Genomic DNA, 15,837 nt, shown 5'->3' on the forward strand with positions numbered 1-15,837 from the left:
TGAGTAAATTCTAGTATTTACTACCTTGTGAATAGTATATTCTACATCATGTATATTTTCATGATATTTACAATGTCAAGATAAGCCCTTCAATCATTATATTCAACCATATCCAGCCTTGTGTACATACTGAGGTGAAAATATGAACATGAGTATCTTAAAAAGTTCTCAGTGTATATGGTGGCAATAAAAACTTCAAATCAATGTAGACTGAATTATATGAAAAAGGTCTGAGAAGACCTCACTGTGACTCAAAGAGCTTTTTAGAAATCTTGAAACCTGATAGCTTCTTGAATTGAAACCTGGGATGTGGTAGAAAGGAGGAGAAATGTAGAAGAGAAATTCAGGAGATAGGGAAACTTCAGCAACTTAGCTTAAGAAACTCTGATGCTATTCCAGCCATACATTTTAAGTATTCTTAATTAATCTATGTCCCCATCCACCACCTTGTGATGTCAGTCTTTGTTGATAATAGAACATCTGCTGACTTGGTCAGGAAAGCAGCCTTTCATTCAATTGGGGATATGGTCTGATTTTCCTAACAGCAAAGTTTGCCTTAGGGTTTACCATTAATTAATTGTGTCTAAATATTAACTGACATCCATTCTAGGGTGTGAGCAAAACTCCCCTCCAGGGCACGTCCTCCATGGAAAATTTAACATTTCCATTATGAAAGCCAAGAGGATGAAATACTTTTAGAATGTGGCCGTTGAGTGTAAAGGAGGAGGCAAACATCTCATACCAACTGAGGAAGGAGAACAGAAAGAGTAAGAGAAATGGCTCCAGGGAAGGGCTGGTTAGAGAACAGATTCATGCCAACTTTAAAAAAAAAAAGAAAAGAAAAGAAAAGAAAAGAATCAAAAGAAGGAAGGCAGATTTGCTGAGAAATCTTCCTGTATTAGAGCTACAGAGTCCAAGTTGCCAGGGAGTTGTGATGGACAGGAAGAAGAGCTTTTATGAGAACTTCACCTTGGAAATGGTTTCCTTCCATAGGGGAGATGTTTGTCTGCAAGAATAACTAAGAGCTGATGGTCTTCGGTCATTTAGAAGAATTATATCAAGTCTGTTGTCCTTTAATTTCTAGAGAACTGACTTTAGTTTGAGATCCAATTACAAACTCATGTTCAAGATCTAAATAATGTGTTAGATCTGATGCTATAATTTCATACTCCTCACAAAGAATGATTTTGTCCTGAGGAAATCATTCAAGCAGGATCTTTTCCCCTTTTGGTCATCTCTGTAAACTGAGATCCTCTGTGTCAACATAACTGCACTTAAAAATTTTTAGCCAGAAAGATCAGACTGCATACCGATAAATAACTTCACTCTGCTTCAGAATATTCTCTGTATACCAATTTATCTCGGTAGACATTGTGCTTACCTGGGAAAATAGCTATCTAAACAGGACACTAGATTTCTTACCTGGACTGAGAGCACATTTATAAGGACAACAATCAGCTCATCAAGACTTGCTTCAAGACCCTTCCTATTATGTCACGAACTTTGTCGAGTCTAAGCTAAGACCTCTTGAAAGATCCATCTTCAATCATTTGACCCTAGATCCCCAAATTTTACAAACACCCTTTAATTTCTTCCTTCTTTTCAGAAGCATTTAGGACTCCACCAAAGTAGTGTTTTCCCATACTACAGTAAGTTTAATATACTCACCTTTGTTTGATCCACAGGACTTGTTGGTCTTAGAAATAACTGAGGATCTACCTAATATGTAGGTAGAAGCATCCATATGGACACTAAACACTCAGGATATCATCCAGATATTCAATTTTAGTGTAGAGTAAATTTGGCATCAGAGTTGTCAGTGAAATTGGGGAGTGACTCAGTGAAGAGACAAAGGAGGTGCTGTCCTTTAAGAAGAGCCTTAGGAGAGCAGGTTTTGAGACATTAAAAGAAAATTAATGGTATGTGAGGACTGGAAACCAGTAACCTGTTTTTTCTCTTGACTATGTGTAATGCCCATGCTTTGTGAAAGAATGAGATTCTCCCTCAGATTTTGAAGGAGGCATCCAGGTTTTGTGTAGGATCCAACAGTGGAAAGAATGTGGTAAATACCTATCTTATTCCATATTCTATGAGGGACCCAGATGTATTAGGAGGAAGTTTTCAGAGAAACAACAACCAAATAGTGAGTCCTTCTTAAAAAGTGAGGATAGAATAAGATTTGGCAATAGTAACTCAGAGACTGGACCTTTTTAGGACTTGGAACTCTTTTATTTCTGAAAATGTATTATAGACTTCCAATTCTCTGATGACATGCCATATATTTCCAGCTGTCTCAATTCTTTCGTCTCATTACACCTTATATTTTATGTGGTTAATATCTTAAGTTTTTGTTTGTTTGATCAACTCTCTGCAGTCTTGCATTATTTTATTTTTGACTTAGGATCATTGCTTCTAATGCTTACCAAATTTCTCAACTCCGTTCTCTTTTATCATTCCAAAAATCCATTCCTAGATGGATCCTACTGACCACCTCTCCAACTTCTCTGTTTGGATGGAGTGCTAAGTTTTCTGAGTATTGCTGGAGAATAACCTTCAAATATAAATACATGGTCTCCAATATCTGTTGGGCCCTTGTCACTGCCTAAGAAGTTCTCTATAGGTTCTTGAAGCACTGCCTCACTAATTTCCCACAGCTAAATTTTGAAATCTTCCCTGTTCTCCAAAGGGCACGGATCCTTCTGCCTTCTTTTTGCTTTCAACACTGCTAAAGAAACAAAACCACACCACCACCACCACTAACAAAAAATGCATCAACAACAGTAAAAATAACCATGTAGGGGAGTTTCTTAACATCTTCAACTTATAGTAATTAATTATTTTTTAGAGTTATATTTGACATACAACACTGTGTAAGTTTAAGGTGTACAACATATTGACTTGATACATTTATATTGTAGTCTGATTGCCATTGTTGTGTTAGTAGTATCTCTATACCATCACATAATTAACATTCCTTCTAGTGTTGGGAACAGTTAAGATCTAGTCTCTTAGCAAGTTTGATGTTTATAATACAGTTTTGTTTTCTATAATCACTATACTGTGTATTAGGTCTCCAGAACATATTTATCTACTAGTTAGATATTCCCCTAAACAGACTCTCCCGTTCTTCCACCTGCCCCCCCCCACTGTCCCTGACAGTTATATTTACCTATATTTATCTTGTCTTCATCATGTGAAATAATGGAAAATGTGTATATTCCTGAGACTGACCCCCTCATGCATGTTCTAACTCTAATCCGTTCATACCTTTTCAGGTGTTTGGTCCATCTATGACCTTATTCCTGTGTCTCCAGTTTCTCCTATATTGCTCCTTTTGAGTCAGTCTTTAAATATGCTCAATTGTTTTCAATTTTGAAAAAGAAAAGGTATCCTTCTGCAACCTATGCTCTTGTCTACTTGCTACTCCCTTTTCCTCCCTTCTGTCACTCATTATGTTTTTGAGCTGTACTTGCCATCTTTACATGCCAGTCTTCCACTCACTTCTCAACCTGCCTTCTAGCTCTTCCTTCTGAAATGCTACTAAAACGGGTCTGGCAAAAGTCACCAATGAGCTTTTCATGACTTCAGTCACTAGGAGTTTTTCATCTGGATTTCTTTTGTTTTACCTGCAGGGTTTAATGTTATTGAACAAGGAAATTCTCAGAAAAGAGTAAAGATAGACATTACGGGCAAGGGGTCATGCCATAAACAAGGAAAGGTTCATGGAATTAAGGGAGACAGTGAAAAGATATTTTGGCCAGAGCACAAATTTTCTGTAGAATACAAGGAGAGGGGAGGAAGGTATGTTGGTATTAGATCATTGGAAGAGCCCCTGAATACCATGCCAAGGAACTCAGCTAGTATTCCACAGTGATCAAGGATTCTCTTTTCAAACTATTGTAAAAGAAAACAATACATGGTTAAGAGATATCCGTTGTCATTTATCTGCCACTGTGTTTCAACCCAGGTGACTCAGGCTTACTAATGCTTATAAGTCATGGGCAGTTTAGGTAAGGGAAACATAAGGAATACTTTTGCTTTGAGTTTGAGGCTGGGTAAAAATTTCAGTGAAATCCAGCTGAAGATACAGGACTAGCCCTGGAAAAAGGACAGGTCAGACATGCTGATTAGGGAGTTATTTCTGGAGAAGTGAGTGCTGAAGTATTCACCAAGATCTCTGTTGACACAAGCAACTCTTATTAGATAGACCCTTCCTTCCTTTCAATTTGCTTTTTTTTGTTTTTGTTTTTTTGGCACTCAGAGAATTCCTTGCAGTACATTTGTACAAAGTTCCATTTTATCCTACATTTAAAACTGTTGTCATTCATAGATGATACCGTTTTTGTTACACTGATAGGTCCTTTAGTGACTGGTGCATAAGGCATGTTTTTCCTTTTGACAGTTGGCTTGCAATTTTTTTTTTCTGTATATGCTGAATTGCTTTCTTGCTCTTACAAATATATTCAACATCACAGTTCTTCCACATGACAGGCAGAGAAGGCCCTGGCAGATTCCAACCTCAGGAAGAAATTATGTCTGTTTCTATAGTATTATCAACAGATCCATGTATGTATGTCAGGAGACACCATTGCACTCACAGTGCACTTCCATTAAATGAAAGGCATACGATGTCAGATTCTTTGATGTCATTTTAACCAACTGGATCATTGTGTTTTAACTTAATTGTTAAAGAGTGGATTAAAAATTGGATTCTATATGCTTCTTATATGATTCCATAAATATGTTTTAAAGTAAAATGTAGGGGGCGCCTGGGTGGCTCAGTCAGTTGAGCTTTGGACTTTTGATTTCAGCTCAGGTCATGATCCCAGGGTTGTGGGATCAAGCCCCATATCAGGCTCCACACTGAGCATGGAGCTTGCTTGGGATTCTCCCTCTCTTTTTCTCTCCCTGTGCTCCTCTTCCCTGCTCTCTCTCTCTCCCACTTTCTCTAACAAAAAAAATAAAATAAAGTAAAATGTAAAGGTTGATGATTGTATTTGATTATTAACTGTGAAGTTTGGGATCTATAAACAGACAATTGTATGGTTCTAAGTATTAATGACCAAATATCAAGTTTCTGATGATGTAGGTATACAAGTAGATAAAAACTAGAATGTTCAAAATAGTCAATAAAGTCTGCAACAGTTTCTAATCTATTTTTGTTGTGTTTTATGCAGAGATACTGATCCTCCTTAGGTGCTCTGTGATATCTATGATTCAAATTCATCATGATTACAGTGCACTAGATTTGTCACTGTTGTTTCTTTCTGGAAATGTTGTATTTGTTAAAAAGTCTTTCAATATTCATTCTGAGAGACTTGTTTAAATTTGCCCAGTGTAATGTGTGTATACATACACATAAATATATATAATATATATAATATTATGTTCAGCATCTATTTAATATCCTTCAAATGTCAATTACTTCAAGGTTTTTGAGAGTAGGGCTGGGCCTTTCTCAGCATCTTTCCTCTTTGTACAGTGCTTTGTACATAGTGGTTGTACAGTTGTTTTTTGTATTTGTATTCTATTCCAGTGGAATTCAGTTCCCCCTATTTTACTCCCTCTTCTCTATTATCTATTGATGTTTTCTGTGTATATATCTGTTTGCTAAATTCTGTACCTAGACTTTAGATACTCGATATTGTCACAATATAATTGTTATATTATTATTTCAATTTGGGGAGGGAAAAAGACAGCTGCATAATGTCACCTTTAGTTGCATTAAGACAAATCCTAATGATCCACTTTGCTCAAAGGCCAGGAAATTTTCACACTGGGATGGGAAGCAAATGATCTCCAGCTCTCAGCAATCATTTCAGCATAGCCATATCATACCTGTCTAGTGAAGAACACTTTAGTTTCTGAATAGATAGAATTGTTCTAGCTGTGTGATTATAGGCCCCTACTATCCCAGTATCTCAGATCAAATGCTCTTTTTGGATCATTGTACTGGTATTTCAGGGGAGGGTCCATTTTTTCCCCCTGAAAGGGGATTTGTTGGAGTGGGAAGATTTATTAGACCAGAAGGTCTATAGAGCAGAGTGTGTTCCCCAGTCCAGCAGTGTCTTCATCACCAGGGAGCTTGTCAAAATAACAGTTCTCTGGTCCCATCCCAGGCCTATGGGATGAGAAGTTCTGGGGGTGGAGCCAGCAGTCTGTGTTTTAATAAGCCTTCCAGGTAATTCTGATGCACAGAAAAGTTTGAGAGCTGCTGGTCTAGAGAATGGTTGGTCACTGAAAGAGGTCATTCAATTTTGAGAATGTGTGACTTAGAGGACTTGTTCCTATTTTCATTCCTGCCCTGATTCAGTTTACAACTTTGGGTCTGAGGTTTCCCATCTATAATACAAGGGGTTATCGTTGCAAGGTCATAGTTAATATGTCTTACTAACTCTCAGCTCTGACAGTGTGGCTGCCTTCCTAAGGAGGAAGTTTTCTCCAGTTAGTCTTAGGGCTGCAATGTAATAAATATCTGGTTTCCCTTTCAGTCTCCTGACTTGGTATTTGAAGTAAGATTAACCTAAATGAAACATGGTAACTTTATAACTGGAAGCTTGATTTATTCTTAAACTTCAGTGACCTTTTATGGTGAGAGACCTGCTGTAATTCTTAGCCCTGTGTCAACATACTTGGTGAGACGGTAGGACCGATTTCTTGTTTCAACCTGCTAACCCAAGATGTTCTAGCAGATAAGATGACTGGGTGCTAGTATTTCTCATAAAATTCATCTCTTATTTTCCTTTTTCATATATATATATATATATATATATATATATATATATATATATATATATTAACAGAGAAAAAAGGGTGGGAGTATCTAGAGTAGAGAATTGCTGTCTTATAAAATCAGCATATTACATATTAAAGTTTATAGTCTATAATTTTCTTAATGTCTTTATTTTATATTTGAGAGAGAGATAGACAGAGTATGAGTGGGTGAGGGGCAGGGAGAGTTGGAGACACAGAATCTGAAAGAGGCTCCAGGCTCTGAGCTGTCAGCACAGAGCCTGACGTGGGGCTCACACTCACAGATGGTGAGATCATAACCTGAGCCGAAGTCAGATGATTAACCGGCTGAGCCACCCAGGTGCCCCTAAAGTTTATAGTCTAGATGTGAGTGCCTAAAATGAGTTCTAACGGATAAATGCAAAGTTTTACAGCAGCTCTAAAACAAATACAGCTAGTCACCTAGGTTAAAAACTTGGAATCTTGAAATAGTTCATCTCTCTTTTTTTATACCAATGGTCATTATATGTTGTCCTATCGAATAATTTTTCATTTACAGTTTGAATTCGTAATTTTGTCTAGATTTTCCACACTGCTGCCATTGACCTCAGAGTCCCTATGGGAGGTTTTCTAATGAACACCTCTACTACAACAATAGCTTCTTAGTGGCATTTGGCAACATGGGCTTCAAACCTTAACATGAGACATAAACTCGACTCTAAAAAGGAGACATTTCCAATAAGCTATTTTTGCCTAGTGAGATTTAAGTTTTAATTAATAAATGTCATACATTTTACTGAATAAACAGAAATAAATTGTTTATTCTTCCTCAGATGCTGCCTATACAGGATGAATCTAATTCCAGAGCTCACTTTAGTGGAGATTTTAATTGACTCTTTCCAAATTATACTAATAGCCTATACGAATCCTTGACTTCAGTGTCTCAGACTGTCTGTCTGTCAGTCTGGCACTTGTTCCAAAAAAAATATTTTGTTTGGAAAAAAAAAAGTCTGAGACCCAAAATAGAACAGGACTGATAAAATTGTGTTCCAGTTTGTGTAAATGATCTAACCTCCTTTTAGTCACCTGGGTCTGGAATGGCTGTTTTAGCAAATTTCTTACTCCATCACCTTGTTAAAAATACAGACGGTTGTATAACTTTGTCTAAGCTCATGCATTATTGAGCTGATAAATCATAGTGGCTTTGAAAGAGCCAATATGCTCCAGCTGCCTCTCATGCAAATTAACTGCATGTGCTAAAATTCCTTATGGAAATTTCAATGGCTAAAAATATTATACACAATTAAAACCCAATGTTATTTTTGCTTTTCCCCTACAATATTTTCTCAGTTAGTAGACATTTTAAGAGGTTTTCAATTGTGATAACTTCTGGATTTTGTTTTATTTTAAAGGCAAAACCTACACCCCCCCCCACACACAAATATAATATAATATATATATGTATGTGTGTATACATATTCTCATTATTAGCAGTAATTATGTTCTATAAGTCACTACAAACACTGAATTAGCAAATACTGAACCATTGCTCCTAGGGGAAATAACAGGGTTAGGTTCCTGTGAGCCTCTGCTCACATTTGGTGAACTAATCAATACCTAACTTTATTTTATGTGATTCTGTTTAAAGACATTTTATGTAATATCTATTGTTGATTTATTCACATGGAATGTGGCCAATGGTACTATAACTCATGTCTGAATGAAGCTCCTCTAATACATATGTTTTATCCATGGGGAGTATCACAGGCTCCTTGTGCTTAGGAACACCAGATAACTCTTTAGTGCTATGGTTGAGGGCCATTTTAAACAGTGAAATCACCCCAACAAGCACAAAAATGCAAAAAAAAATGTGGCAGTAAATATACTATGAACAGGACACTTGTTTGCAGTCTGAGTGCTAAAACAAGAAAGCAGGCTGGGTGAGTCAGAAGATTCAAAATTGCTGTCACTGCGCCATGTTTGCAAATGACCATGAATGCAGTTGTGAGAACCGATTGATTTTGGGATTACAAATACATTTTAGCAAGTAGGCACATTTGTAAATATGAGATCTATGAAAAATGATCAATTATTTGATAATTAGATGCAAATGGAATATGTTAAAAATTTAGAACTGTAAACTCAAAATAATAACAATAAGTCTCAAGTATGTTCCTACAAGTTTCTAAGTGCTCCATTCTGAGAGTTCCTATTCAATGAAATTGAATTTATCACATATTCTGACCAATGTTGTCTTTGCTACTTTTTTCTGCTATATACATAGCTCATTAGTTTGATGACCAAGATTGGTTACTTTTCCTTTGTTCTTTGATTGATTAGTTGTATCTGGTTAGACAGTGCCAACATTCAAAAGACATTGGATGATCTCATTGAACCACAGTTTATTAGTCACCTGTGATTTTTTTATATGAATTGAATTTTTATATTTTATAAGTAGATTTATTTTTTTCTCTTCAACCTATTAACCAGTCCCATTGTCCTATTGACCTGAAGTTACTTGTCTACTTTGAGCTTCCTTTCTTTGTCTCCAAATGCAACCTGTAAAAGAATAAAAACTGGAAAAAGGAAGTAACTTTCTAATTCATTTTATGCATAAGCCAGGTCCCTTTAGATGCTTATTATTCATGATAATAGCTATTTTTAATAAAAAATATTATCTCTTATTTTGAAGTTCTCCAGGTTTTCCATGGAAGGATAAAACCTTTGTTCCCTATAACTTACTGTGGTGAAAATGTACAAACACCTCAATGTTAATTTTATATCTTCAAGTAAGAATATAAGAATAAGAATATAAATAAATCTAACCAAAGTGAAGTATGTAAGTACTGAATATCATATACATTTTCCCCCCACTTGACAATTTCCAAGTGGATAAAATGTTCAGATATACTGAGAAATTATTAGCATTCTATAACAGAATATATTTCAAGATTGGTCGAAACTAGTTTTGTTGTTATGGAACACTAATTTTGTTGTTTTCTTCCAAAGAAGCTGGATTTTGGTATAGATGATACATTTTTCATTGACAAATGCAGTATCTAGAATGTAACCTATTTAAGAATGTTCTGTGTGAATTTGAGAAGAGCATTTTCTAAGCTCCATAGACCAAGCAGAGTATTAACAATGCAGTACTTATGGTGTCATGTTTATTAACGCCTCGATAGGAGGGACACACATGAAGCAAGTATAGATGTAATTCATTCTTCATACTATCTTCGTACTGTAACAAACCAACAGGATGAAAATATTTGTATAAATGATGTGCTTTGTCTGATTTATATTTTTAAAATTGCCTTGGAAGCCCCCAGATTTTTCAAAATATTTCCTTTTGTTACATTTTTAGGTAAGGCAAATACCTTTTCTGTGCTTATGTGATAAACTTGCCCTATGTTTGCCTAGACCTAGATCACTTGTCAGTATGAAAGCAATGTAATGGTGTTTATGAATTAAATGAGTTCCTCAGGGACAAAAGAACCACAAGGAATTCATAATAATTATGTCACGACTGGAAGAACATTGGGAGACATTTTGCCTAACCTATGCATCTCTCAAAAGAGGAAACAGAGGTACATTTTAACTAGAAATCAGAACGTGCACACCAGCAAAATATTTGCCTCTTCCTTTTCCAGTTTTTGTTTAGGTTGAAACCAAATCTTTCATATTCACATAAGCTAGCATCATAAGGAAATCAGGGGAATCTCAATGGTGGTACATCTATATCCCTTCTGAGCATTCACAGTACTCCAGGTTTGGGGAAAAAAAAGAATAGTATTTCTGATGAGACAAGCCAGGAAGTGATCCTCCTGGGGTTGCTGATTCCCAAGAGAGGCAGATTAACATTCCAGAGAAGAAAGTGGCTATGTGGCTCACACAGCAAGAGTGTTAGACTTGGCTCCCAGGCTACAGCCAGAGAGACAGAGAGAGAATAACAATACATTTTAGGAATAATGACACAGCTTTTATAAATATGTTCATTTAAGGTCAGCCAAATAATGTAGTTTTGTTTGTTTGTTTGTTTGCTTTTTGGTTCTGTTTTATAGAGTCCTGACTCTATACCTCTTAAGTTAATGTTAAAAAGCTCTGGACACATTAAATTTTTCCCATGATTGACGACATTCATTTTAAGGATTTGAATTCACAAAGACACAAAGAAACTTGCCCCCAGTCCTGTGAAATAAGATCATTTATCAGCTCTGCTTTATTTGCAAAAGAAGGTTCAGTTGCCCTTTATATTATTGTTAGAGCTCAAGACAATGTTTCTTTACTTATGAGCAGATGTTTGAAATCCTCCAGGAGGTTTCTATAAGACTATGGAAATGAACTTGGCATGGGTACTGGGCTCCCAGGTGGAGCGGTGCACATGAGCCTCCTTAGAAGTGTTAGATCAAGGCTAGTCCGGGAGAGCAACAGAGCCTAGCCACCAAAAGCCGAGCGCTTTGGTGAGTGACAGGTACAGGCTCCTTCTGAAGCATGAAAAGGAATGCTAAATGATCTCCCTGACAGAATAAATCTTCTGTTTGTTTGGTCTGGACCAGATGTGCTACAGGCTGATGTGGAAATGTCTGCTCATGCCAATTTCACTTTAAATCACAATTTGGCAGGCCGGGTAGTTTTGAAAGTTGCAGTCCATTTAGCACTTTAAACAGAAATGTTTTCTAATGGTCTTTCCAGTTAATTTGCAAATCCATACCAGGGCCCAAATAGGGCTGTGAGAAGCTGTTCTCTAGAGATGTGGGTCATTTGATCAAAGAATTCTGTCTGGAGATTGAAAGGGAAATATGGCTTTATTTCCTGTGCTCAACTGAATAATCTCTAAGTATGGACAGAGTAGTTCTGTGTGTCCAGCACTGTGCTGAGAGCATTACCACACATTTGTCTCTTATTGCTGTTTCACATGCAAGTTGCTTTAGTATCGTAAAAACAGGAGTAAAATGCTGATTACCAGCTTCCAAATGTTCTGAACATTTCTCAAAATCTTCAGTTAGGAAAGACCTAAAAAGACTCACTCTTCTCAACATATATCATGTACTTTGAATCTATGGGCACTCTAAGTTCCATCACAGATGTGGCCTGTAAAGAAATCTATGAGGAATTTAGAAGTTTAGAGATATAAAAGATTCTCCTTGGAGAAGAGAAATTGTGTTTTGAATTACTTGAAAGTATCATGATCTTACCTTCATGTTTCTTCATGGAAGTGATTTTCAGAGCTCCAGTTAGTGAACAGACATTTACATTAGTATTCCCAATCTCATGATGGTAGGAATCTTGCTGTTTTTATTAATTTCTGTATCCTAAGTGCCTGGCAAGAAGCCTGGTACACAGTATCTGCTTGATAAAATTTTGTTGAATGAATTAATTCAGATACTTGAATGTACTTTTATTGTTCAGTTGGTGATTAGAGAGTTTGTTACCAAAACTCCAGAAAGAATATTCATTTCTGTGGATTTAGATGTAAAACTTCTGCTCTTATCAATATTTCTTGATTAAAACATCTCTGAAGACTTCCCATCAATAATGGGAAATGAACATGATATTTGTCATTGGGTCTTGGGACAATGAATCTGTGGTTCCATTGTAAAATTTTAATTTGGACTCAGTCTTATGAAGAATTATATTAAAAAGTTATCATTTGTTTTTATCAACCTCTACCATCTCTGTGAAGAGTACTCACAGAATACTAATGATTAAAGTAAATTTAACATTTTGCTATAGAGACACTGTTTATATAGATATAAAGACATCCTCACCTTCAGAAATACAGGAGAGGTGTTTTAGTTTTGGTTTTGGTTTTAATATTCATCTCAAATGAAAATACCTTTCTAGTCAAGACCAAAAACCCAGAGGTCTTATAAAAAAAAAGAGTTTAAATTAAAATACAGAAACCATAACTTCTTCCTGTTAAAAAAATAAATGAAAAAAGTTAAAATACAAATTGCAAAGTAGAGGAATATTGTAACATATTTGAAAGCTCTGCTTTAATATATAAAATCTTTCTAAGTCAATGAAAAAATATATATAAAGCAAAAGGCACTCAAGCTCATATTTAATGAGAGTAAGATTAATTAAATCTCTGTCAAAATATCATGTTTTCACTTGATCTACTGATAGACACCAAAATGTTTGATAATATACTGAATATAAGGAGTGAAGAAATAGGTACTCTCATGCATTATTGCTGGAGGTATAAATTGCTATATCCTATCTCAAGAGAAATTTCAAAATAGACCTTAAAGTCAAGATTAAAATCACTTGACCTAACAGCTCCACATCAGAGAATTTATCTTATGGGTATACCTGTACTTATGTCTAAAAGTGCATGTTCAAGGATAATCAAGAAAACTTCATTAATATTTTTTGTAGTAGCCAAATACTAAAAATAATCTACTGATATATTAGTGGGAGTAAACTAGTTAAATGTGCTATGCCACACCCATATTATAGGATGGTTTGAGCCATTAAAAAATGTAACTTTTCCATATGTTCTAAAATGAACCAGGTTTGTTTAAAAATGAATCAATAGCATTTAAAATAAAATGCTGGTTTCTATTCTTCATTAGCTCTGTGTATTTAAAAATATACTTTTTACGAATGAAATCTTGCCATTTGCAGCTATGTGGATGGAACTAGAGTGTATTATGCTAAGCAAAATTAGTCAAAGACACATATATGACTTCACTCATATGAGGACTTTAAGATACAAAACAGATGAACATAAGGGAAGGAAAGCAAAAATAATATAAAAACAGGGAGGGGGACAAAACAGAAAAGACTCTTAAATATAGAGAACAAACAGAGGGTTGCTGGAGGGGTTGTGTGGGGGCCGGTGGGCTAAATGGTTAAGGGGCATTAAGCAATCTACTGCTGAAATCATTGTTGTACTATATGCTGACTAACTTGGATGTAAGTTAAAAAATAAATAAACAAATTATAAAATTTCAAAAAAAATCAAAACATAAAAATACCTTTTTAATATATTTGTAGTATTCAGAAATATTGGAGAATGTGTGTGTGTGTGTGTGTGTGTGTGTGTATGATGTTATGTGTATCATGGAAAAGTTAGTAATGCCTAATTAAACTTCCCTTAACTGTCTCATAAAGCAATCTGTAATATAGCCCTAACTTTTAGTCACATTTACACACATTAGAATTTGTCCAGAGATTTTCATTGATATGGTGTTTTATCTTCCAGACCATAGGGAGAATACGTTAAAGTTTTTTCCTGTGTGCGAAACTTTTGGGGCCATTAAAGTGCCATTTTGTAAAATGACTGTTCCAGTGCAATAAATGTTGCCCTGGGAACTTGAAAAAGTTTATTATCCTCCTAAAAAAATGCATATTTTATTTTTTAGTCACTGCAGGAATGAACCTCATAAACTGGATGAGTTTAATGGGCTCACACTGAGCTTAAATGGTGGTATCCGCTTTTTCAATGCCTTTTATCTGCACATTGGAGGTGCCAGCCCCCACGAGATTCTCCACAATGCTGAGCTCCACTAACTGCTTGGCTGATACAATTACCCTCTGAAGGAGAAAGGATACCTGTAAAGCTGAGGTGCCACTCAGTACCTGAACAATTGCGTGCTGATGTTAAAAAAGTAAATTATTGTCAATCACACAAACACAAATATTGAAAATGAAATTGGAGATGGAAGAAATGCAATCCTGGAAGCCCCCTTTTTCTTCTTAATTTGTCTATGCAGTGAATAACCTAGTGCTGTATACAGATGCAGGGAAGTGTTCTTGTTGTGGAGTGTAATCCTAAGAGTGGTCGCTGTGATTAGTTAATGCTGTATGACTGAGTCTTCCGGCAGTTGTGTAGGATGCATTAGTAAATTAATGTACATGGGTTGGTAACCTGGTGAATGAGGTGCCAAGCTTCTCCTTGTTTTAGGTCATGTGGGAAGGAAGGAAGTCAAAAAGTATGGATGAGGAGAGAGTCTGAAGTTTTAATTGTGGAAATTGGCATTTTGTTTGGAATGATTAGAGAGAGATGATTTAGAAATAAGGGTGGCAATGACCTGTGTATATGTATTTAAAACATGTGTCTGTGTTTAATGTAGCATTTGTCAAAGATAGGTTGCCAAGTTTTACTCACTCATTTGCATGGTTTCTCACCATGGTTTCAAGCATCCTTAGAAGATTTGTGGATGGACTTCAGGATGACAGTGAACTTCTAGAATTGAACAGGAGCTTTTTCTTCTAAGTTCATTTTTCCCCCATCACAGAGCCTATACAATTCCTCAGATTCTCAAGGAGGTGAATGTAGCTGATGATATACATAGATCTAGTTTGTTGACATGCACAAAAATATTCAAGCTACTATATATCCTAGCAAACTCTTCAGAGAAGTCTAACAAATCTGTAGAGGTACATAGCTAAGGGGAGTGTGAAAAGAAACAGGCCCAGAAGATTTTAGGAAGCCTCCAGAGCTGTACTTACATAACTTCCTGGTTATAGAAGGCAAAAGTGATGCTCATCACTGTTAACAAGATACAAGTGAATACATCCACCTTTCTAAGCTACAGATGCTGCACCCTAATAGAGTATGTCTAAATATATGTATCGGCACTCAAAAAAAAATGAAATATTGCCATTTGCAACTACATGGATGGAATAAAGGGTATTATGCTAAGCGAAATTAGTCGGAGAAAGATAAATATCATATGACTTCACTCATATGAGGACTTTAAGATACAAAACAGATGAACATAAGGGAAGGGAAGCAAAGATAATATAAACACAGGGGAGGGAAAAAACATAAGACACTCTTAAATATGGAGAACAAACAGAGGGTTACTTGGATGGGTTGTGGGGGGGGAATGGGCTAAATGGGTCAGGGGCATTAAGGAATCTACTGAAATCATTGTTGCACTATATGCTAACTAACTTGGATGTAAACTAAAAAACTAAAAGAAAGAAAGAAAGAAAGAAAGAAAGAAAGAAAGAAAGAAAGAAAGAAAAGAAAGAAAGAAAGAAATGCAACATATTTATCCTTGTGAACAGTTCACTGAGGCTTTTCTGGTCTGGAAATGAATAGTTCACTGAGGCCTTTCTGGTCTGGAAACATTCTTTTTTTTTTTTAAT

The sequence above is a fragment of the Lynx rufus genome, unplaced genomic scaffold (assembly GCF_022079265.1).
Source record: "Lynx rufus isolate CCGP_SWC_20201006 ecotype Redwood Valley unplaced genomic scaffold, mLynRuf1.p SCAF_6, whole genome shotgun sequence".
NCBI lineage: Eukaryota > Metazoa > Chordata > Mammalia > Carnivora > Felidae > Lynx > Lynx rufus.